Below are 22,384 nucleotides of genomic sequence, written 5' to 3' on the forward strand. Positions count from 1 at the left end.
AAGCCTATGCCCCATGCAGTTCCCTCTACCTGGAGGATTTACCCACCTCATGCCTCATTCCCACACCCTCACCTTCAGTGTATGCCCGCTAGTTCCTCCCATCCTGAGCTCTCAGTTTAGAAGACACTTCCTCCAGAAAACTTCAGATTACCCCCACTTGCACTGTATGTGGTTTTCATGTTTACTCTATGCCATAGTAGAGAGAACAATACCATGAACTCCCTCTAACCCATCACTCAACTTCATTCGCTAATGGAATAACATCACACATTCCATCGGTGTTCAAATTCCCTTAATTGTCTCATAAATAATTTAAATAAGCTTATTTGTTTGAAACAATATCCAGAGTTCACATTTTGCAAACTAATACTTGGATTTTCCCACATATATATAATATGTATCGAGCACTCATCCCTTACTGCATTTGTTGGATCACAGAGCATTGTCTGTGCTTGCATACACCCCAGGCCACACACCTGGGATGCAAACTCACGGTTCACATTTATATTTGCAGGGCTAACTCCAGCCACAAACCGCAGCTGACGCTGTCTCCTCAAAACTAACTTACCTAAATGTATTGACAGCCCAGATATACCATCAGTATGGTCATTGTCAGCACAAACTGGCTTCATTGTAGTGCTCTTCAAGAGCCGGAAAACAGGCGGTGTGCTTTAAAGCAAAAGAAAGAGAAGGCTGTGTAATGCTGCCGTCCGCACCTCCAGACTCAACCAGCACAGCCTTGGAGGGCATCTCAGGCAGCTTATAATAAACCAGATGAAATGTGTGAGTGCACCCTGTGAGACACACTGCACCAAAGGCTGGATCTAAGTTTAGATGGAGTCCAAGATCTTCCCCTTCCTAAGATCCCCTAAAAATAGCTGCTCTGCTACTTAGGAAATCTGTCTTGCTCCTGAGTACAAATACGCTTTGATTTGATTCCAACAGAAAAAGGCATTACTGCCTGGAAGAAAAAACAAGGCTCTTAGTGAGGGTGAGGAACATGGACGGGTGATATGCGGTCTGGAATGGCTTTCCCTGCCTTTTAGAATATATGTAATGCTCTTCTACCCCCCATTCCTGTGTTTTGTGCTGAAAATACAGAGGACGAGGGCTTTGCCATGGCAATTTGGTGAGTGTTAGGAGCAGGGAGACACAAGCAGTGTTCCCAGTGCTGCTTTGTAACACAGAACGTGTCAGAGAGAGAGATGCTGGAAAACAGGAAATAGGGGAGGATTTATATTTCCATGCTGGCAGTTGATCACATTCAGTCTTATTCAGGAAGCTGCTTCAGTGCCTGTTGCCATGGGAACCAGACAAGATTAAGGAGTTTATTGGATGCACCCTCCATGGACCAACAATATCCTAAAGCTGGGTCAGGTTTTCATCCTCACGTCAGGTGTTGTAAACCTACCAGGGAGTTTTCTTCCCCTTAGGTGTGTTTTTAATTTCACCACCTGTGAACATCCAAAATATTTGAAGTAAAATGGCCACGTGCATGAACCTAATATTCGTAACATTTTTGACTATGTGGTCAGGAATTAAACCATTTAGCAAATTTGCCTGAAGAAGGCTGTGACGATAAATTTTGGCTGTGTACATCCTGCATCCGGCATCACGATGTAAGAAAACTCTGTGAGATCACCAAAGCCATCCCTGACTCGCTATCTCCTCTTTCCTGACTGTGCTGGTTCAGAAAAACATTCATCACTGTAGTGACTTCTTTGTAACCTTTCCAAATTCTTCACATTCCTCATTTGTTCAAACCCCGTGGTTCTCTGGTGCAAATCTGGCCGGTCATCTGGTCTCCCTACCCACCCAGTGAGGTGTAGCAACACTGGTTTCCTCCTCACATCCTGCCCTCTTAGTTACTCACCCGACCTGCGCGTGGATGGGCAGCTGACACTTAGATACTGTGTATCTGGGATTCTTTCCAGAAACACTCTGCAGCAGTCAGTGTGTAGAAATCAGTGCACAGCGGACAGGAAGCAACAAGGTGAGAGCTGGGGCAATGCCGGCTAAAAGGCCTGCATACAGATCTGGGCTTTGCTTTCAGAAGTTGGGTGATTGCTTCCTTTCCCACACTGCTTCATGATTACTGGAATGCACTGCCCAGACTCCTCTTCAGACCAGAAGCACTTATTTCCCCAGCTGCTAGTAGTGTTGTCAGTTGACAGCCCAACCGCTCTCCAGGAATTGTCTTCTCCTGACGAGAACGGGCTCCCACAAGGCCCTGCTTCCTCCCTGGGCATCCCACAAACAGTATCTGGTTTCTATCACCAGGGGTGAAGGTGGGGGTGGTGTGAGAGCCCCACCCCTCATTCCCACTTACTTTATTCCAACTCAAGATACCTCTGAAGGGTCAGCCTGGCCCCAGAGCTCCCTGCAGAGTGGGCTTTAGCAGTCCAGCTTTTTCTGCTTCTTTCTCTTCCCTTCCAAGTTGCTGCTCACAAGGATACCCCCTAACGTACATGTACATGAATGTCCATCTCAGAATCTGCTTCTAGGATAAAAATCTGCGGCAACCCTAAACTTGCTTTGAGAAGTTCTCTCTCTTACTTTTGCAGTGCAGTTTTGGAGTGATTTCTTCTACACTCAGCCTTGGGTTTAAGGCTTTTGGAAAAGCCCATCTGCCCCTCCATCTCCAGGCCACATTGATTTCTGAGTTAGGGCAATGAAACAGTGAGAAGAGGTCTGAGGAAGACTTCTGAAAATGAAGTTTTCCTGATTTTCCGAAGATCTACCAGAAGAGATCTTCTGTATCAATGGCTATGAACAAGGAAGTAAGTGGCCTTTGAGTTGTTGACAAGTATCTAACGATGATGAGGGACGTCTGGGTGGCTCAGTCAGGTAAGCATCCAGCTTCAGCTCAGGTCATGATCTTGTGGTTCGTGGGTTCGAGCTCCACGTAAAGCTCTGTGCTGACAGCTCGGAGCCTGGAACCTCCTTCAGATTCTGTGTCTCCCTCTCTCTCTCTGCCCCTCTCCCACTGTGCTGTCTCTCTCTCTCTCTCTCAAAAATAAACCTTTAAATAAATAATTAAATAAAAATAAAGATGATAAGAGATACTTGCTGAGATTATAGCCAGCATGGGAAAGTGGAGCCAAGAAATAATCACAATATTAAAACCATTGGCTCAAACCACATCTACACCAGTCACCAGTGCATTTCTCAACCTGTAAACCAGTTAATTCACTCTATTGTCTGAGTCCATTGCAAGTTCCCCAACTGTAAAATGGCATCGATGACTGTAGAACCTTCATGAGGACATTTTAGAGAATAAATTATCAGTGTAACCAGCACATTGGAAGTGTCCCATGAATTTTAGTAATCCATGTGGATTTCAAAACCCATAGCTAATTTACTCAATGGAAGCATGGGTTTTTCAAAGGTACAACAGTCTTTACTGGGCAATATCTGGGGCCTTCCTTCAACCTGTAGTTAGGCTTAATGCAGAGCTAAGATTTTCAGTTTTTACACCGTGGCATTTTTATAAACTGAAATCTCATTTGGAAACAGTGGATACATATATTCATCATAATCTCCAGAATATTCTTCACACTTTCTGTGTGCCAGGTACCATGCTTAACACTTCCTTTTAGGTTATATGTGCATACCTGTGCTGTGCATGAATTTACTGGCACCTCCCAACAACCTTGAGAGCTACACAGTATTATTGTCATTTGTAGTCTTTTAGGGAAACTTCTCATATGCATTCCCAACAGTACAGAGAACAGTGGAATTTGATGAGTATGACTATTCACTCTGAATAAAAGACACCATGAATGCAGTTTTGGGGAGTCACAAGACTATAAAAAGCAGGAAATAGAATATATGTAGCAGAAATAGCATAAAGTAATAGCTGAGTGTGTGTGTGCATGCACACACACACACACACACACACACACACACTTATTTCTGAGCTTTAGCTGGGTCTCTGTGTGGCTGAGAACAGTTGTTGAGGAATGTAGCCACTCAGTCACAGACCTCTTTCATATTCCAAACAAGCCTCAAAAAACAATCTGAAAGGGGGAAGGGGAAGGGAAGGCAGATTAGGGAAAGGAAGGAATGTGGCCTTATATAGAAATGTGGAGTTTTATATTCATTGGGGAGAGATAACTATGGCAATTATGGGGTATGTAGGAAAATGTTTTATTTCCTCATTTGGGGTTTAGAGTAAAGATTTCTGTCTGTCATTGGGAGACTTAGAGTGTGTGTGTGTGTGTGTGTGTGTGTGTGTGTGTGTGGTGTGTGTGCGTGCACACATGCATAAGGCTTTAGCATCCTGATAGGCAATAAGAGAATAAAGAGATTTCTCTGCAACTACACTGATAGGGAGATTCGGAGTTCAGGGTTAGGACTTAGGGACCCATGTCCCTACGGGACTCTTGGAAGGGATTTGGAACACCAATATTTTCAAGAACCATCCTGACACCCATGTCCTCAAGGTGTTGACCCAGAACAAATAAATCACCCTTTGGGCAATAAAACACTCAAGAAAGGACATATGGGCAGAGACTGGGTTAGAATGAGCAAAAGAGCTGAGTGTGGTAGTGAAAGGGAGTCTTTCACAGAAGGTAGAAGATGAGTTGGTGGGGGCAGATTTCAGAACTTGGGTGTGCCAACAAGAAGTCTCAGTAAACAACTGAACTCTTTGGAAAGTTTTCCCTTGAACTAGAGAAAAATTCTTGCCCAGCCTCATCTGAACTCATATCTTTCCTGTCCTATGTGATCTAGTTTTCCTCAACAGTATGGTGAAATCTGACCCACCTGCATACCCTGTGAGCTGTGACAATCAGGGGCACCAGGCCTGGGGAGACCTGCATAAGTGTGTGATGGTCCAAAGAGAAAGGAGTGGAGGGCCTCTTAAAACTGGGGGGTTAATGGGGTCCATGATGGATGTCAGGGACCTCTTGTGTCCTAGAAGAATGTGCTGGGGTCACCTAGCTGGCTCAGTCAATTGAGAGTCCACTCTTCATTTTGGCTCAGGTCATGATCCGAAGGCCTTGAGATTGAGGCCAGCTTGGAGCATGTATGAGATTCTCTTTCTCTCCCCTAAACACTTGTTCTCTCTCTTAAAAAAAAAATAAACTTTTCTGAGGGTCCAGAAAACTGATCCTTGAGTCCTTGAGTTACAATAAGCTTTTCTCCTTAGCAAAGAGTGATCCGAATCCATTCCAAACATTTCTCTACAGAATCGAAAATATTTGTTCACTATTTCCTGTGGTAGAAATGTGAGATCATGTTAGTATTGATCAGAGAAGTTGTGGATTTCTTAAAGAGACCTTCAGCACCAGTGGACCTTGTGTTACTATGTGCAGAGGATTCTTTATGCAAGGACCCCAGGTCCATGAAACACAATCACATTTGCTGGTAGATGCTCCTGCAAGTCACGACATCCGGGAAGCAAGAAAAGAGAGTGATGTGTGATGGGAAGCCAAGAGTACCAGCCTCAACCCGCCGCCAGCCAGCAGGTTGGCTCTGGCACATCCCCCTAGCCTCTTGGAGCCTCAGATTCCTCTTCTTTAGAATGAGAGGTTTGCAAGTTCTGCAATTAGAGAGTCATTCTTTTGGCCTAAAGTGTTTCTTCCTGCTAAAATATATACACCCCCGAGAGTGTTGTCAAAAATCATAATCAGGTATTTATGCTAAAGTGAATTTATTCAAGAACAAGCTTTACAAAAAAAATTTAAATGTTTTTTTTTGAGAGAGAGAGAGTGAGCAGGGGAGGAGTAGAGAGAGAGGGAGAGAGAGAATCTGAAGCAGGCTTAGTGCTGTCAGTATAAAGCCCAACATGGGGCTTGAACCCACAAATTGTGAGATAATGACCAGAGCCAAAGTTGGACACTCAACCAACTGAGCCACCCAGGCACTCAAGAAACAGGCTTTGATAGAGGAGAAGGGAGATGTGCAGGAGGTCACTGAGTTGGAGAAAAAGTACTAACAGAGGAGGCCGGACAGGCCAGCATACAGTTTTGATTGGACCTAATTAGCTAAGAAAAGAAAACTGAAGAGTTTTGACAGTGTTGCCTTGTCAAAGTGAGAGGGAAGTAGAATGTAGACACACGGCATCACAGTTGAGTTTTATTAAATATTTGCTTTTTTTTTTTCAGATTCCCCCTCTAAAAGATATATCTGGTGATCATTTCCCAATTAAACCTTTTATAGAGAATATAGGAAAGTTCTACTCTGCTTCATCTACTCCAAACTAAAAGATTAGTCAATTATAGGGGAGGTGTCTAGAAAGGGGAGGTATTTGAAAGAGGCCCAGGCCCACAGGACCCAATTCAAGAAGGGAATGAATGCATCATGCTCAGGGCTGACCAATTTGGCTGACTCATTGGGAGCAGAAAATGCACACTGTCAGTATTTGTTGAACAATAAAAGGAGAGCTGTAAAATAAATAAACAAATAAAAATAAGTAAATAAATAAAGAGCAGTGTCCTGAAGCTGGGGTCATCTCCTAATTTCTTCTAGAAGTTCAGCAGACACTGAGTTAGAAATGAAACCGATGTCATTTTTACCTACAAGTTAAGCTGGTCAACTCCGTGCCAGGCTCAGTACAAACAACTCCCTTTAGAAGCAGCCAAGGAAAGGGTCTTAACAACTCCAGCATGCATGGCTCGGTTAGGACAATCTCTTAATCCAATCACCTGATCCTTACAGTTCACCAAACAAAACAGAAATGGTCTCTTGATATCATTGAACATTTTTAATTGGGTCTTGAATAACATAAGTATTGAATAAGTGGCAGAAGAATATATAAAAGTGGCTTTTTCGGGGGGTGGGGGGGCGCCTGGGTGGCCAGGCGGCTTGTTAAGGGGCTGACTTGGACTCCAGTCATGACCTCACAGTGAATTTGAGCCCATATAGGACTGTCTGCTGTCAGCGGGGGCCCGCTTTGGATCTTCCTCTGTCTCCCTCTCCCTCTGCCCCTCCCAGTGTGCGTGCTCTCTCTCTCTCTCTCTCTCTCTCTCTCTCTTTCTCAAAAATAAACATTAAAAAAAATCTCTAACAAAAGTGGCATTTTTGTCACTAAAATAAGCTTTCTTCTTCTTGGAAACAAATATGAACAACTGGGCACATTACCTCCTCAGAGTTTCCTCAAGGACAAATGAGCCTAGGACCTTTGACCCTTGAGTATCTGTTGACTCACTCTCTATAGGTAAAAATCTTTTTAATTGTCTGAAGATTCTCCAATACAAGCCTATTCCCTGTAAAATAGATTTCTTCCCAGAGAATTTTGTCTATCCACGCACTTTTTTATGATTTATTTTGAAGCACTTGAAACATTTTTGGTTCTTTGGGGGGAGGGTGTTGGGGAGGATGATCTGAATTCACTTAGGCTAGACTTTCCGGATCTGTAACTTGACAAAAGGGATTTATGGCTTTTATGAATGCTGGAAAGTAGGAGCTTCCGTGGGTTAAATTCCACTGATAACTTGCTGGCCATTTGTCCCCAGCATTTAGTGATTTATTAACAAAACAGAAAAGGAGCTGTTTAAGGTGTTAGAACAGAATTCAAATCCTGAGTCAGATGTAGCCAAGTAAATGACAACTCCCAGCTGCATAATTATCAGGAGACCTGTTGTCTGGCCCAGTGCGCCTAACACAAAGTCTAGCTATAGACATAAAAGTGAGACAGAGTACTCTCAAGGGTCTATTTCCTTAATGTTTATAGTGTCTGAAGGTAAGAATTTCAAAGAGCCAGAAGCTCATCTGGAGTTTCATTCATGCACTCATCCACAAGAGTTTAAGCTGAGTTTCAACCTTCTTTTCTTACTCCATCTCCCAAGACTTCAGTCTTAGGGAGGAAAAAAGAGAACAACAGTCAACTCCAATGAGAAACACAGGAAATGAGACTTGTGAGAAAATTCTTGCAGTCTCTGCTTGTTAAGCGGAATGCAGCTGTGTGTCTTCGAGGGCCAAGACCGCAGCAAAACAGGAACTGCTTAGTGAAACACTTTCCACAGAAGGGGTCTCAAGAATCTCATTATTTTTGGTTTCAGATGTGGATTCACCTTATCAATGTTTAGATATGGATACTACTGGGTGTGATTGGTCACATCCAGCAGGATCCCCAGAAAGGAGAGAAGTAATTCATTGTTTATGTTGCCTTTGGTTTGTTTCAAATCTAACAGTCTTCCTTAGAAGTTTCCCAGAGTCATTCGTGGAAAAATTGGGCTGGCGGTATAGCCGTGGGAATAACTGTAATGATGGGGGTGGGGGAAAGGAGCAAAGAAGAGAATCTAGAGGAACAAAGAGGCTAACTTTAGATAGGATGGTCTGGGAGGGTTCTTCAAGTGAATAATAATTAAGCTAAGATCCAAAGGAGAAAAAGAAAATGCTAGCATAAGAAGAGTATGGGAAGAGCTTTCATAAGAAGGTATAGCACAGGCAAAGGCCCTGAGGGTGGCCAGAGTCAGTATAGTCAGCCTGAGAGACAGTGGTGTAAAATGAGCTTGTGGAGCTGGATAGGTACTACGGCAGCTTAGAGGTCATAGCAAGTTTATATTTAACTCTAAGTGTGGTAGAAATCCATTGAAGGATGTTAAATAGATCGTGGCATGATCTGATTTTTAAAATCAACCTATTAGGGTACCTGGTGGCTCAGTTGGTTAAACATCTGACTTTGGCTCAGGTCATGATCTCACAGTCTGTGAATTTGAGCCCCAAGTTGGGCTCAGTGCTGACAGCTCAGAGCCAGGAGCCTGCTTCAGATTCTGCGTCTCCTTGTCTCTTTCTCTCTCTCCCCCGCACTCATACTCTGTCTCTCTGTGTCTCTCAAAAATAAATAAACATTTAAGAAGTAATAAAATAAAACAAAACCAACCTATTTAATATGTAGAGAATTGGTAGGATAGGGCAAGGAGTTTGGGTGGTAGTGATTATGGACAGGTTTGAAATGGGCTTTGGAGATAAAATCAACAGCCGTTCTGATGAATTGGATATAGAGGGTGAGGGAAAGGATGAATCAAGATATACTGAAGTTTCTCACCAGGAAGACTAAATAAGGAGTGGTACTATTTACCAGACAGGTTAGGTGTAGGGCGGGACAACAGGTTTGGGAGATGAGGAACCAAGAGCAGACACATTGTGATATCGGCGAAATTCTCTAATGGGAATATTAAGAAGGAAGTTGGATATAGGAGTCTTGAGTTTCAGGAAGAGATCACGGCTAGAGGTATTAATGTTCACCTTGTTGGCACCTACATGGTGTCAGAGCCATGAGTCTGGATAAAGTTATGTAGAAAAATAAGAAAGAAAACTACCAAATTTAGAGATCGGATGGCAGAAAAAGAATTTTCATAGATGGCAAACAAGGAGACATCAGTATCCCAAGGACCAGGCGAAGAGTATTTCCAGAAATAGTGAGGTAGTCAACTGGGTCAATGATGCTTAGAGATCAGTTACAACAAAAACAGAAAAGTGTCCATCAGATTGAGCAATAAAGAGGTTGTTGTTAACCATGATGAAAGCAGGTTTGATGAAATGATGGGGGCAAAAGCCAGGCCAGAGGGAGTGGGGGAGGGAAAGAAGTTGAGACAGCATGTGGAGGGCATTCTTCCAAGAAACCTGGCTCTGATGAAAGTAGTTAAAAAGATCTTTGCTTCCATTCATGTTGTGCAAAAACAAAGCTCTAAGATTCTTTTCATATTAGTCCGGTTTTCCCTTCCTGTTTTGATTGCAAAGCCCTCTTTGCTTCAATTTTCAATTAGCACTAACTGGAAAATCACCTTCTTTCATCGCAGCATGAAACCTGGGCACTATTGTCCTGTGAAGTAACTACTAATTATGTTGGCAAAAGTAAACTTCCTAAAAGACTGTGTCCTTGCTGAATAAAGATACCATTTAGGCAGCCCTGATTTCTTGTCAGAAGCTGAAAATATTTATCTTCCTAAAACCAAATAGTTATTCAGGAGAAATAGTCTCCTTTATAGTTCAGCCAAGAAATTGAAAATGACCTTTAAGAGCAGGGACAGCTTGTCTGATATTGTTAATACGTTAATAACTTTGGAAGAGGAGAAATTGGCCTGCCGTGCTCCCTTCTGTTTCACTTCTTATCTTCGACAAGATGTGTCAGGAACTATCAGTCTATCAAGACTCTCTACCTTATTTCCAGCTCGCACATGAAAACTATTGCTTGACTTTTCCTTAAAATGCTCCTGGCTTCAATATTACATACATCCTTTGTGTCTTTGTTTCTTTTCCCAACTATCTTTTCCTTAGTTTAACTAAGCTCTGTTTCCAAGATGGCTCCCAATGGTCCCTACCTCCTAGTATTCATGCCCTTATGCAATCCCTGCTCTCACTGAATATCCAATGTCTGTGACCAATAGGATATTACAGAAATGACAGAGGATGATTTCTGAGGCTGGGTCACAAAAAGCAATATGGCCTCCACTTTGCTGTCTCTTAGACTGCTTACTCTGGGAAAAGGCAATCACCGCGTCAAAAAGTACAGCAAAGCAATTTATTGAGACGTCCTCGTGGAGAGGGAGGTTCTTGTCTATAGTGTGCCATCTTGGAAATGGATTTTCCAGCCCAAGTCAAGCCTTCAGATGACGTCAGCCCCTGCCTACAACTTGCTACAACTTCCCACAAGACCTGGAGCCAGAATCACTCAGCTAAGCTGCTACTGAATTCCTGACCCATGGAAACTATGATATAAAATGCCTATTGTTTTACAACACTAAGTTTTGAGGTTATGTAGCAATAGATAACTAGTATATCATAGAGACTGATATGGGGGACAGCTCCACCTCCTTCCGGAAGAGTTTACATATTCTAAGAAAGATTGTTTTAAACTCAAATTCTGTAACTGATAAAGATCAGAAACCAAAAACTTGCAGTGAAAGATTCAAGGCAGGCAGTAAGGAGATGAGATGATTTTTCTGCGTGTATGTGTATTTTGGAAAGTAAGGGATGGCAGAAGATGCTAATATACAGGTTATATTGATCTGCCTTCAGAGCAAGCCTAAGTCTGTACTTCTTGTCAGAGCTACTATCCATTGAAGTAGATTAAAAATAGCCACTTCTGGGGGTGCCTAGGTGGCTCAGTCAGTTAAGCATTCAACCCTTGATCTCAGTTCAGGCTGTGATCTCAGGGATGTGAGTTCAAGCTCCACAATCGGCTCTGTGCTAGGTGTGGGACCTACTTTAAAAAGAGGGGGGGAAAAGAAAACTAGCTACTTCTAGTAGAAGCCAGCTAGACCATAGACCCCCAGCCTGGGACAAAGCCCAAGCTAGCCATCTGGAAAGGTACTTGAAAGGAGAGAGATGTCCAGCCAGCACCAGGCTGCTCCAGCCACCCCCGCCAAGGTGCCGGACATGCAAGTACAGAAGCCATCTTGGACATCTGGTCCAGTCGGTCTTTCAGCTAGTTCCAGCCCCAGCTGCCATCTCGCTGTAACTGCACAAGAAACCTGAGCAAGATCCTCCTGGCTGACCCCAGCCAGACAGAAGAACCAAGGGAGAGAACATAATGGTTGTTTTATAGCACTGAATTGTGGAATGGTTTGTTCTGTAGCAAAAATAATTGGAACAATGAAAGAGGGGATTGATCAGAGAAGACTAGGATGTGTTAATGCTGGTCATCAGTTTGTCATGAAGCCATTGTCTGGTGGTGTGACTTTCTCCAGCTTGGCTTCTCAGGTTCAGAAGTAGAGAGAATAAATAGTAGGCTTATGCAAGATAAATATTTTGCCACATGGCATGAAGAGATAGAAAACACCCCAGGGGGGATAAATGGGCATGTAATGAAACTGAATTTGATTTAAAAAGGAGAAAATGGAGGTGTGGTTCCCAAAGTCTTGTTGTCTAGGGCCAGTGTTATCAAAGAATTTAGTTGTTAAAAAACAAACAAACAAACAAACAAACAAAACTAATTCATCTTCTCTTCTGAAGTCTTCACCATCTCAGTTCATTCACACTGTTGTGTCTTCCACTGCAATTACTTAAGCACAGAGTTATTCCCAGCTATGACATGGTGACAATTCATAGGGCAATGGCCATCTCATTCTTTTGAATATCCTGGTAGTCCCCTCCCTTATGCTTTAAATAGGCCTTCAATAAAAGTTTGTAGTGCTACTAGGTATTTAGTTTTTAAGAAGAAATATCAAAATCCTCTTACTGTTAGCATTTTTCTTGTTTATGAAGCAGAATGCTGGAAGCTGTCAAATCCACTAGAGAGGCACCTGGCTGGCTCAATCAGTGCAGTCTGTGACTCTTAATCTTGGGGTTGTAAGTTTGAGCCCCACACTGGGTGTGGAGACTACTTAAAAAAAACACAAAAAACAGAAAACAAAATAGCAACAACAACAACAACAACAACACTGGAAATATGCTTCTTATCACTGTTTTGGGTTACTTTGATGACTTCTCTTGGTCAGGTCAAACCCCTCATTCTTGGGGTAGCTCTTGACTTTGGTGAGGTTTCCAATGGCAAATATTTCAGACTTGGATACTAGGTATACCACTTAATAATGAAAATGCTTATTCTTCAGGGAGGTAGGGTAAGGCAGGATGTTTTGTTTTGTTTTGTTTTGTTTCAATATGAACCTTTGGCAGAGCATCCGGCTGGCAACAAAATGACATTTGAGATATTAGAGAAAGGACCTAGAAAGGAGCTGAGTGTCTCTAAGCTTATCCAGTGGATGGTTTCTACTAGACAGTCAAGAATAAGGTGATTTATTTTTCAGAAAGCAGGCACATGCTATTAAGAGAATCAATAGAACAAAATTTTATTCTCTTGACTTGTACCACCTGCTATTTTGAGGCTATTCTACTTGGAGAACAAAAGGTGAGACTCGTTGGGATTTTCATAAGAGCAGCCTCAGTGCCTGCTGATAAGTTACAAACTCCGTAACAACCACTCCCAAATCATTAAAATAGGCCTGAACCCATCCAGTCTGGTAAGTAGCTGATATTTCACAAAACAAAAGTGAGAAAAGTAAATGCAGATGGAGCCCAAGATTTCAACCCATGATTGTGTTGACTGGGCATAGAATACGAAATACCCCAGGGTCTACAGAGTTGGGTTTTTAATCTTACTTAATATCCAGAAACTCTCAAAGGATTTCGAGCAGGTACAATCAAATGTGAACACCCTACTATGTTTACCAAAGCCTAAGGATTTAGGGACAGGAAACACCGGCTTTCATTTCCCTAAGAAAAGGAAAAAGAGAAGTGTTATTTATTACATACTTAGAAAAATATTTTATTTTTTTTAATGCTTTTTAACTTTTTATTTATTTTTGAGAGAAAGAGAGAGAGGGAGGGAGAGAGGATGGGGGAGGGGCAGAGAGGGAGAAACAGAATCCAAAGCAGGCTCCAGGCTCTGAGCTGTCAACACAGAGCCTGACACGGCTTGAATCCATGAACCACGAGATCATGACCTGAGCCAAAGTCAGACACATAACTAACTGAGCCACCCAGGCACTCCCTAAAAAAATTTTTAGACAACCTAATATCTTGAAAATCAAAGCAGCTATAATTCTATAATCTTATTGTGTCCAATAAATATGTAGGGTATTTTATGAATTTGACATTAAACATAAAAGTCTTTTTTCTATCATTTAAAAAACACCTTAAGGAAGCGCCTAGGTGGCTCAGTCGGTTAAGTGTCTGACTTTGGCTCAGATCATGATCTCACGGTCTGTGACTTCGAGCCCCAAGTTGGGCTCAGTGCTGACAGCTAAGAGCCAGGAGCCTGCTTCAGATTCTGTGTCTCCATCTCTCTCTCTGCCCCTCCCCCACTCGTGCTCTGTCCCTCTCTCTAAAATAAATAAACATTAAAAAAATAAAATAATAAAATAAGTGGTACTGACTGGCTCAGTGGGACTAAGTGTCGGAATTCAGCTTTGGAAGGTAAAAATCTTTAGTAAGTAAAATAATTTTAGAAGTTATGAACTAAGTGTTCAAATAAACTTTCAACTATCAACTGCAGTTTTAATACATCACACTGCAATTGTTTAGATTCTAAGCTATGATTATTAATACAAATAGTATCCTTTTAGCACCTGAGACTGGACATGGAAGGGTAATCTAAATAATCAAGTTGTATCGAATCTATAAGCTCAAAAGAAAGATTTGAGTAGGTGAAAACAACATGATACAGTTTAGTTCAGCCTAACTTTTACCTGACTTGGGGAATTTGTGGAATTTATGTCTGTTTTTTTGTTTTTTTTTTTTTTTAGAGAGATCACCCAACCCACACTTTCACAACATCGTTGGTGGGTTGTAAATATTATTGTCTCTGCTTGCTGGCTGTGGAGATATCATAAGAAGTTTGGGAATTCACCAAAAGTCTTCACAAATGTAGGAAAAGGTAAGTGAAATTGGAACCAAAGATGTTGAAGATAATCTTGATGTGTGTTATTTACCTTCTATGCAAATACTTTCCCTGCTTTTGCTTCATGTTCATGAGTCATTATGTAAAAGCAATGACTCAAGGCAAGGTGTAGATTATCAGCTGGCCTCTGCCGATGAGGGGTGTGGGGGCAGCCTGATAGATAATGAGGGGGTGAGTGGAGGCGGGGCTGGGGGGGGGGAGGGGTGTGTGTGAAGTGCAAGCACCACAGCGATGAGAGAACTCAATTCACCTGAGGCAGAACAAAGGCACTAGAAGTTTAGTGAACACACCGCAAGGGAGCAGTGGGCAGGATGCAGAGGAGAGACTGTCTGCTAGGAGGCAGTGGTGGGGGGCTGTGGGTGCGGTGGGGTGGGGGGGGAGTGAGGAAGTATGGAGGTATGGGAATGCATGGAATTTTTCATTTTTGGGTACCTGCTGCTGGGTATAAGTAACACACTGGTCACCTAAGGCTTATGGATATTTTGAGGTGGGCCTGTTTGTATTCAGCCCGGAGGTTGAGGGTCACTCTGGGCCCCTTTACCTTACTCAGGTTTCCATTGCCCAAGCCTGTGGCCTAAAAGGAGCCTCTATAGTGAAGGCAGTTTAAAGCCAGGATTGCAGCACCAGGTCATGTGCAAGGACAAATGCTTTTGCTGAAGAGGCAACCCTATGATTTTAGGTGTCCATGTAATTGTTTGATGACTTGTATTGGCATCGCTTTGAAGTCTAGTTGGTGTTCCACCATCTAGAAAATACCTACTCTTCCCCAAGAACATTAGGTGAGAGATGAATCACAGACACGAAAGGCCTGCGAAATGACGTATTCCTGGAGTATTACTCCACAGTGGCTAGACTGCGGTGAACCTCACCACTCAAAGCCTTGCTACTTAAAAGAGTGCTTGCTCACTCAAAGAGACTGGTAGCATCAGCACCCCTGCACCCCTAGCACCAGGCCAGGACTTGTTAGAAATTCAGAATTTTAGTCTCCAAATCTGGGAGATTAGAATTTGCACTTTAACAAGATCCCTGGTGATTCGAGGGTAAGTTAAAGTTTGAGAGGTGCTGATCTAGGCCCTGCGTTCTGGGCCATCCCATTATTATATATGATTTCCACAAATTATCCAACGACCCATGACACCTCTCTCCCTCTCCCTTCCACCCATTTCTCTTCTGTTCTCTGTGTCTCTTCCTCCTCCTTCTCCTTCTCCTTCTCTGTCTCTTTCTCTCCCGTCCTCCTTGCCTCCCTTTCTCCTTTTTCCCCCTCTCTCTCATCTATACAACAGATGCTAGGAAAATAGAGACCTTCAACTCATGCATTTATATATGTATTTGCAAAGCCAAATAATTCAGCCTACATGGGGAGCATAAATCTGTAAAGGAACTGAGCCGGGAGCATGGAAAGGTGGTGGTTACAGTCCTTTCTGCTGAGTTGGAGCTTGTCTCTCTCCAGCAGCAGAGCAAGGAGGGAAGCGGCAGGAGGGCCGTGGGGCAGTGTGGGTTTGGCCTCCCTCCTCTGGTAGCCTGAGATTGGTCGCTGAGATCTCATCACTTACTGAAGTTATTGAAAAGGAGGCAAGGCATCGTGACTCAGTCCCCTTGCCCCTTGCCTTCTTTTGTTACTATTTTATTTTGAAATAATTTCAAACTTAAAGAAAATGGCAAAAAAGATGCAAAGAACTTCTATATATTCTTTACCTAGATTCACCTTTTTTTTTTAAAGTCAACTTTATGCCCATCATGGGGCTTGAACTCACAACCCCAAGATTAAGAATCACGTGCTCTACTGACTGAGCCAGCCAGGTGTCCCCAGATTCACCATTTTTAACATTTTACTATATTTGCCCTGCTCTCTCTCATTCTCTCTACACACACACACACACACACACACACACACACGTACACACACATGTATTATCTCAGTATGCTGTAGCCACTATGCCCCTTACCCTTATCTCCTTTTTTAATATGGGGCAGGAAGGATCATACCCTATTTTCTCAAACTTGTGATTTGAATTTAATGATTTGGGAGATTATCCTGATTGTTTAGTAAGAAAAAAGAAATTCAAAGCTCACAGCATTAAAAAGCTTGCCTTGCCCATGAATTCCACTCTTAGATTAATTAGGCTTTTGTTTTGTTTTTCCTCCATGCCTGCTTAAACACTCCATCATCCTCAAGTACAAATAGCCACGTTTAAACTGTCTTTATAATAATTGTTATGTGTAATTTTCTTTGATATGTCTATAGGGAGAACAAACAAGAGCTAATAACCTTTCGTGTCTGAGTTTGTGCGGGTTTTTTTTTCCCGGCTTTATTGAGATAACTGACATACAACATTATATACATCTAAGGTATACAAATTATTGATTTGATACACTTCGATGTTGCAAAATGATTGTCACCAGAGCATTAGCTAAAACCCATATCACATCACATAATTACTATTTCTTTTTTGTGGTAAGATCTACTCTCTTAACAACTTTCTTTTTTTAAATTTTTTTTCAAATCTTATTTATTTTTGAGAGAGAGAGACAGGGCACAATTGGGAGAGGAGCAGAGACAGACACACAGAATCCGAAGCAAGCTCCAGGCTCTGAGCTGTCAGCACAGACCCGACACGACGCTCAAACTCACAAACTGTGAGATCACTATATGAGCCAAAGTCAGACACTTAACCCACTGAGCCACCCAGGCGCCCCACTCTCTTACCAACTTTCAAGCACACAATACACTGTTATTAGTTTTAATCACCATGCTGTACATTAGGTCCTCAGGTACCTTAGATCTCATAGCTGGAAGTGTGTTCCCTTGGACTGACATTCCCTCATTTCCACATCCCCCAGCCCCTGGTAACCACCACTCAGTTCTGTTTCTCTACTCCTATACTTTAGTGTGTATTTCATAAAAACAAGAATATTCTTTTACAAAATCACAGTATAGTTATTAAATTCAGAAATTTAACATTGACAGAATACTATTACCTAGTCTATAGTCCATATTCCAGTTGTCTTAATTGTCCCCAAATGTCCTTTATAGGGATTTTTTTTCTGGAACAGGATCCAGCCCAGGAGCACATGTTATGTTAGATTGCCATGTCTTTGTAGTGTTGTATAATTTGGAACATTTCCTCAGCCTCAGTATAGGCCAATCATTACCTTTTCATGATTAGATTCAGATTATACATTTTGGGCTTGAATAATCCACAGGCTCTTATGCCCTTCTGCCTGTTTATTCTAAATGACAATTGGTAAATTTCAGAAAGCTCACACAAGAAGTGTTTTACAGCACTGAGTCTAAGAATTTGGTATAAAAATTTCAGAATCTCCATACCAATAATCCTTCCTCTTTAGGCTAAAATATTTTCCACGTGCAGGTTGGAACAGCCAAAAAGTTCTGGGCGATAGTGGAAATAGTCTGCCCTTTGGGTATCAGCATGGACTTGGGAAATGCAGAAAACTTGTGTGGCCAGACTCTTAACAGACCTGACTTAGCAAGGCCATAGCGAGCCCTGGCCTCTTAGGAAGTGTCTTGGGGAGGAGAATTTGAAGATTCATCAGAAAGGGCGGGCCCAGGTAGTAGTTAATATTCTTCAGGCTACAAATAACAAAAAAAAAAAAAAATGACTCTTGAAAGGGAATATATTGGAATATACTAAGTGGAGTATACTGAAGCCTCACTACTTAAAAGTGTGGTCCCTGCACCAATAGCGTCACCATCACCCGGGAGCTTGTCAGAACTGCAGAGCCTCAAGCCCCACCGTGGAAGCATTAAATGGCAGTCTGAAGTTTAAAAGGCAACCCAGGGATTCACCTGCCTGTTAAAGTGAGAAGCACTGACAAGGGGCGGGGCAGGGCCAAGGAGATGGAAATAGCCTCAAACCAAGCGTTAAGCTGCAAGATCTAGGGCAGTTCTGGAGCTGCAGGGGCCCACGACTCTTCCTGTTGGAGTTTATTGTTAAGAAGACTTAGCACAAAGTCACAGGGATGAAAAGTACAGCATAGGGAATATAGTCAGTAATGCTGTAATAATGTCATATGGCGACAGATGGTGACTACACTTGTCACCGTGAGCCGTAACATATACAGAACTGTCTAATCATTACGTTGCATGCCTGAAACTAATGTAACGTATGTCAACTACACTTCAATAATTCAATTCTTTTTAATTAACAAAAAAGATTCAGCACAAGTACTCCCCAACTCTGGTCTCTGTGTTCAAAACTCCCAGTTCCCAGTGAAGTAGTTTCTGTTGATGCCCCAGTCACGGCCCTCAGCCTTGCCCCAGAGATCACCTGCACACCATTCTCCAATGTTCATGGCTTCCAGCACCTTCTCTTTGTCCAGAGATGTTCTCTGGCCACTGCCTCAAGTGTGGCAAGCCAACAGCTGTGCAAAACTCATGCCCCCAAAAGCAGCCCCCATAGAATGAGAGATGGACTTGATGGATAAATGCCTCAGCCTCCTCACCCCTCAGTGTGGTGTTCTACCCAGCCTCTGTGCATCCTAGGAGGATTGAGTCCTGGTTGCCCACAGCGGTCTCTCCCTCTCATGTAATGGGCTGGAGCCATGTTATACTGGCCCTCAAGAACCAATTGTTAAGTTTTCAGAAATTTTGCAAGCTTAGAACCATGATTATAATAAATTACATTAAAAAATGTAAATACATACTCAAACTCACTCCCTAAACCCTTTTGAGGTTGTTTACACCTATTGTATTTGTATGGCAGAAATGCCATGTAATGGTGTGCAATTGTACGTTTCATCCCAGCTCAACGTTCAATGAGGTTAAGTTGGTAGGTGAAAAATGGCCACAGTGGGAGTATTGATACCATGGAAATTGGCAAGTGCTGCAAATTAGATTTTTTTTCCTTCTAAAGGGCAATTGTTAAACATTGACCATCATACTACAAACTTGCACATTCCTTACTGACTTTTCTCCTTTCCTTGTCCCCTTTCTCACTCCTTCATAATACTTTCTGAGACCACTATGCAAGCAAGCTACTTGCATACAAATCTTGGTCCCAGAATTTGCTTTTGGAGAAATGCAAACTCAAACAACAGGAGAGAGGGGTGCCTGGGTGGCTCAGTTGGTTAAGTGTCCAACTTTTGCTCAGGTCATGATCTCATGGTTCTTGAGCTCAAGATCCGCATCAGGCTCTGTGCTGACAGCTCAAAGCCTGGAACCTGCTTCGGATCCCATGAACTGTGAGATCATGACCTGAGCCGAAGTCAGACGCTTAACCAACTAAGCCAGCCAGGCACCCCTAAAGAATTTTTTTAAACAACAGGAAAGGAAATGAAGCAATGAAGAATCCTTGTTAGCTCTGGAGTCCCTGCAAGGGAGGCCTGATGAAACTCTCAGCCTAATGAAAATTTATTTCATAAGAGACATCACAGGGAAAAAGAACTGATGTGGAATTCACTGGAGAAAGAAATTGAATTCCCTACTCAACAAAGCTTGTGGGTGTTATATGTATGGAATTCATGGGTTTTAGCACAGGTCAGTGGTTATCAGACTTTCAGAAATTTTAATTCAACAATATCAATTAAAAAAACTCTGAATCTAGACATAGGATTGCCAGCTTTTAATATTGTCAAATAGAGCTTTATGAAACATGTGCCTTTTACTAGCCATGTGACCTCAACCTCTCTATGCCTCAGTTTCCACAGTATTAAGTGGTAGTAGCGATATACCACTGGTATAGAAAAAAAAAAAGAGCATTATAAGAAAACCAAACTACTATCATTTCAAGTCTAATGGCTATTTTAACCTTTAAAAAGTAGAATAAATAGTATTTATTACAGGATATTTTTTATGGGATAAATTTGGCTTTATGGAGAATTAATGATATTTCCTTTGGATTTCTCATTTCTCTTCTGGCTAGTGAACATGCCTCCAAGGAAACACTACTTGTCCACACTGACTTTGGGGAAATCATTCTTTTGATCAGAGTTCTAATGGTTTTACAATATATAAAAACACAGTCTTCGAAGTGAACGAAAATAAAGGAGGAAGGAAATTAATGGTTTAATGGTAAGGGTGCAGTGGAGATCACACTGTCCATCTTTCAGAGGTTGTTCTTTCTGCTTCCTTCCATGCATCTCTCCTGCCTGTTTCTCCTTCTTCCTACTGCCTTCCCCTGTTGACTTATCTTGGACTTGGCCTGATTATTTACAGCCTTCTGGCTTAAATATATAGCACTTGCTGAGGACTTCCTTCTCAGTGTCTATTATGGGATGAACTGTGTCCCACAATAAGGTAAGTTCAAGTCCAAACCCCACATCTGTGAATGTGACCTTTTTTGGAAATGCGGTCTTTGCAGATATAATCAAGTTAGGATGAGGTCATTAAGGTTGGCATGAATCCAATGACTGGTGTCCTTGGAAAAAAGAGGGAAAAAACACAGAGACAGACACACACAGAGGGAAGAAGACATGAAGACAGACACAGAGGGAGCATGCGTGTGAGGATGGAAGCAGAGACTGGAGTGGTCCACCTACAAGTCAGGGAACGTTGAGGATTGCTGGCAACACCAGAAGCTAAGAGGAAAACATGGAGCAGATTCTCCTAGTGCCTTCAGAGACAGCATAGTTCTGCTGGCACCGGATTTTGCTCTTCTGGCTTTCATAACTGTGACAGAATAAGTCACTAAGAGTGCAGTACTTTGTTCCAGGAGTGCTAGGAAACTACTACAGTATCCTAGCGGAAGTTGCTAAGGGAATCTGCTCACGTGTCTAACTCTGGTCCAATCAGAGGCCAGCTTTGCTTCCCAGCCTGAGTAACTATGAGTGGAGCAGTCTGACCTACTTGTCTCATATAGGAAGGCAGCCAGTCTAGGAGCCACTGGAGAAAGACCAGTGAGTGTGGCCAGTGGCTTAAGATATATAGGGAAGCAGGCCTCTTACTCTCAATCTTCACCAACTTGCAACTTGGCTTTTAGAAGGGGACAATGAACTCCCAAATTTCTCATTTCTTCAGCCATAACAAGAAACTCTCAATATTTTATCACGGAAGAAAGGGAAGCTTTCCAGTGTTGAATACCAATCACTAAAATATTGTTGACCAATACTGCCTCATTTTGATAAAATACCTTAATTTCTCCATGCCGGACATTCTTGCAAGATATGGTTCCACAGGAGAAGAAACACAGTCTGATTAGTGAACTAGCTGTTCCAAGGCACAAATATGCCAAACAAAATGGGTTATTCATAAAATTACTAATCTGAGCCCTTTCTGGCACCAACAAGCAGGATAGAGAGTCTAAAGAATAATAAAATAAAAAAAAAGCCCACATCAACACCCATAGATACCATATGTGGTGTATTGTTTCTCTAAACAGATTGAAGCTGATGAAATGGGAAAAATCTTTTTCTGGGGCTTTTTTGCCGTTCCTGAAATTACTCCACATTGCTCTGGGAAAATAGACTTCATGATATGCAGAGCCAAGTGATGAATCATTCTCCCTAAATAAATAAATAAAACCTGAATTTGAGCCAAACCAGTAAATCCATTATCTTTCATTCAATCTAGGGGCTGTGGTGTCTTGGTACGTATCCAACAACCAAGTCTCCAGAGGGAAGTCTCTGGTTTGCAGTAACGCTGGTTTCTGACTACCATTCTGGCTTCATTTCCAGTCACCAACCTAAAGATGGTAAACTTCAAGTTGGGAAGAGGTGTGTACAACCCACTTGTGCGTTATCTCCTGCACACTATTGCTTAGGAGTTTATTTTAATAGTTATTAAACTATTAAACTATGGGGTTCGAACCCACAAACCATGAGATTATGACCTGAGCTGAAGTCAGACACTTAACTGACTGAGCCACCCAGGCTCCTCAAAGATGTTTTCTTTATACTACATGGGGTGTTTCACAGAAGAACTCCTTCACAGCTGACTTCCTTTTTTAATCCTTATACTTGATGAAGTCGATGCTATCTTAGGTTTATAGGCCATAAAATTGAGAGCCTCAGAGAGTGAGGAATTTAGATAAAGCTATGTAGTGAAGCTGAACTAGGCATGTTATTTAATATCAATGC

General features: G+C 42.2%; 1 long non-coding RNA gene across 1 annotated transcript in view; it reads left to right on the top strand.

Moving 5' to 3' along the window:
- Window positions 1–21,924, top strand: part of LOC115273270 — a 35,103-nt gene extending 13,179 nt beyond the window's left edge. The window contains exons 2-3 of the long non-coding RNA XR_003900768.1: window positions 14,198–14,326; window positions 21,879–21,924. This is a non-coding gene — a long non-coding RNA (uncharacterized LOC115273270). The remainder of the gene's footprint in view (window positions 1–14,197; window positions 14,327–21,878) is intronic.
- Window positions 21,925–22,384: the final 460 nt, after the last annotated feature.

This window comes from Suricata suricatta, chromosome 12 (genome assembly GCF_006229205.1).
Source record: "Suricata suricatta isolate VVHF042 chromosome 12, meerkat_22Aug2017_6uvM2_HiC, whole genome shotgun sequence".
Lineage (NCBI taxonomy): Eukaryota > Metazoa > Chordata > Mammalia > Carnivora > Herpestidae > Suricata > Suricata suricatta.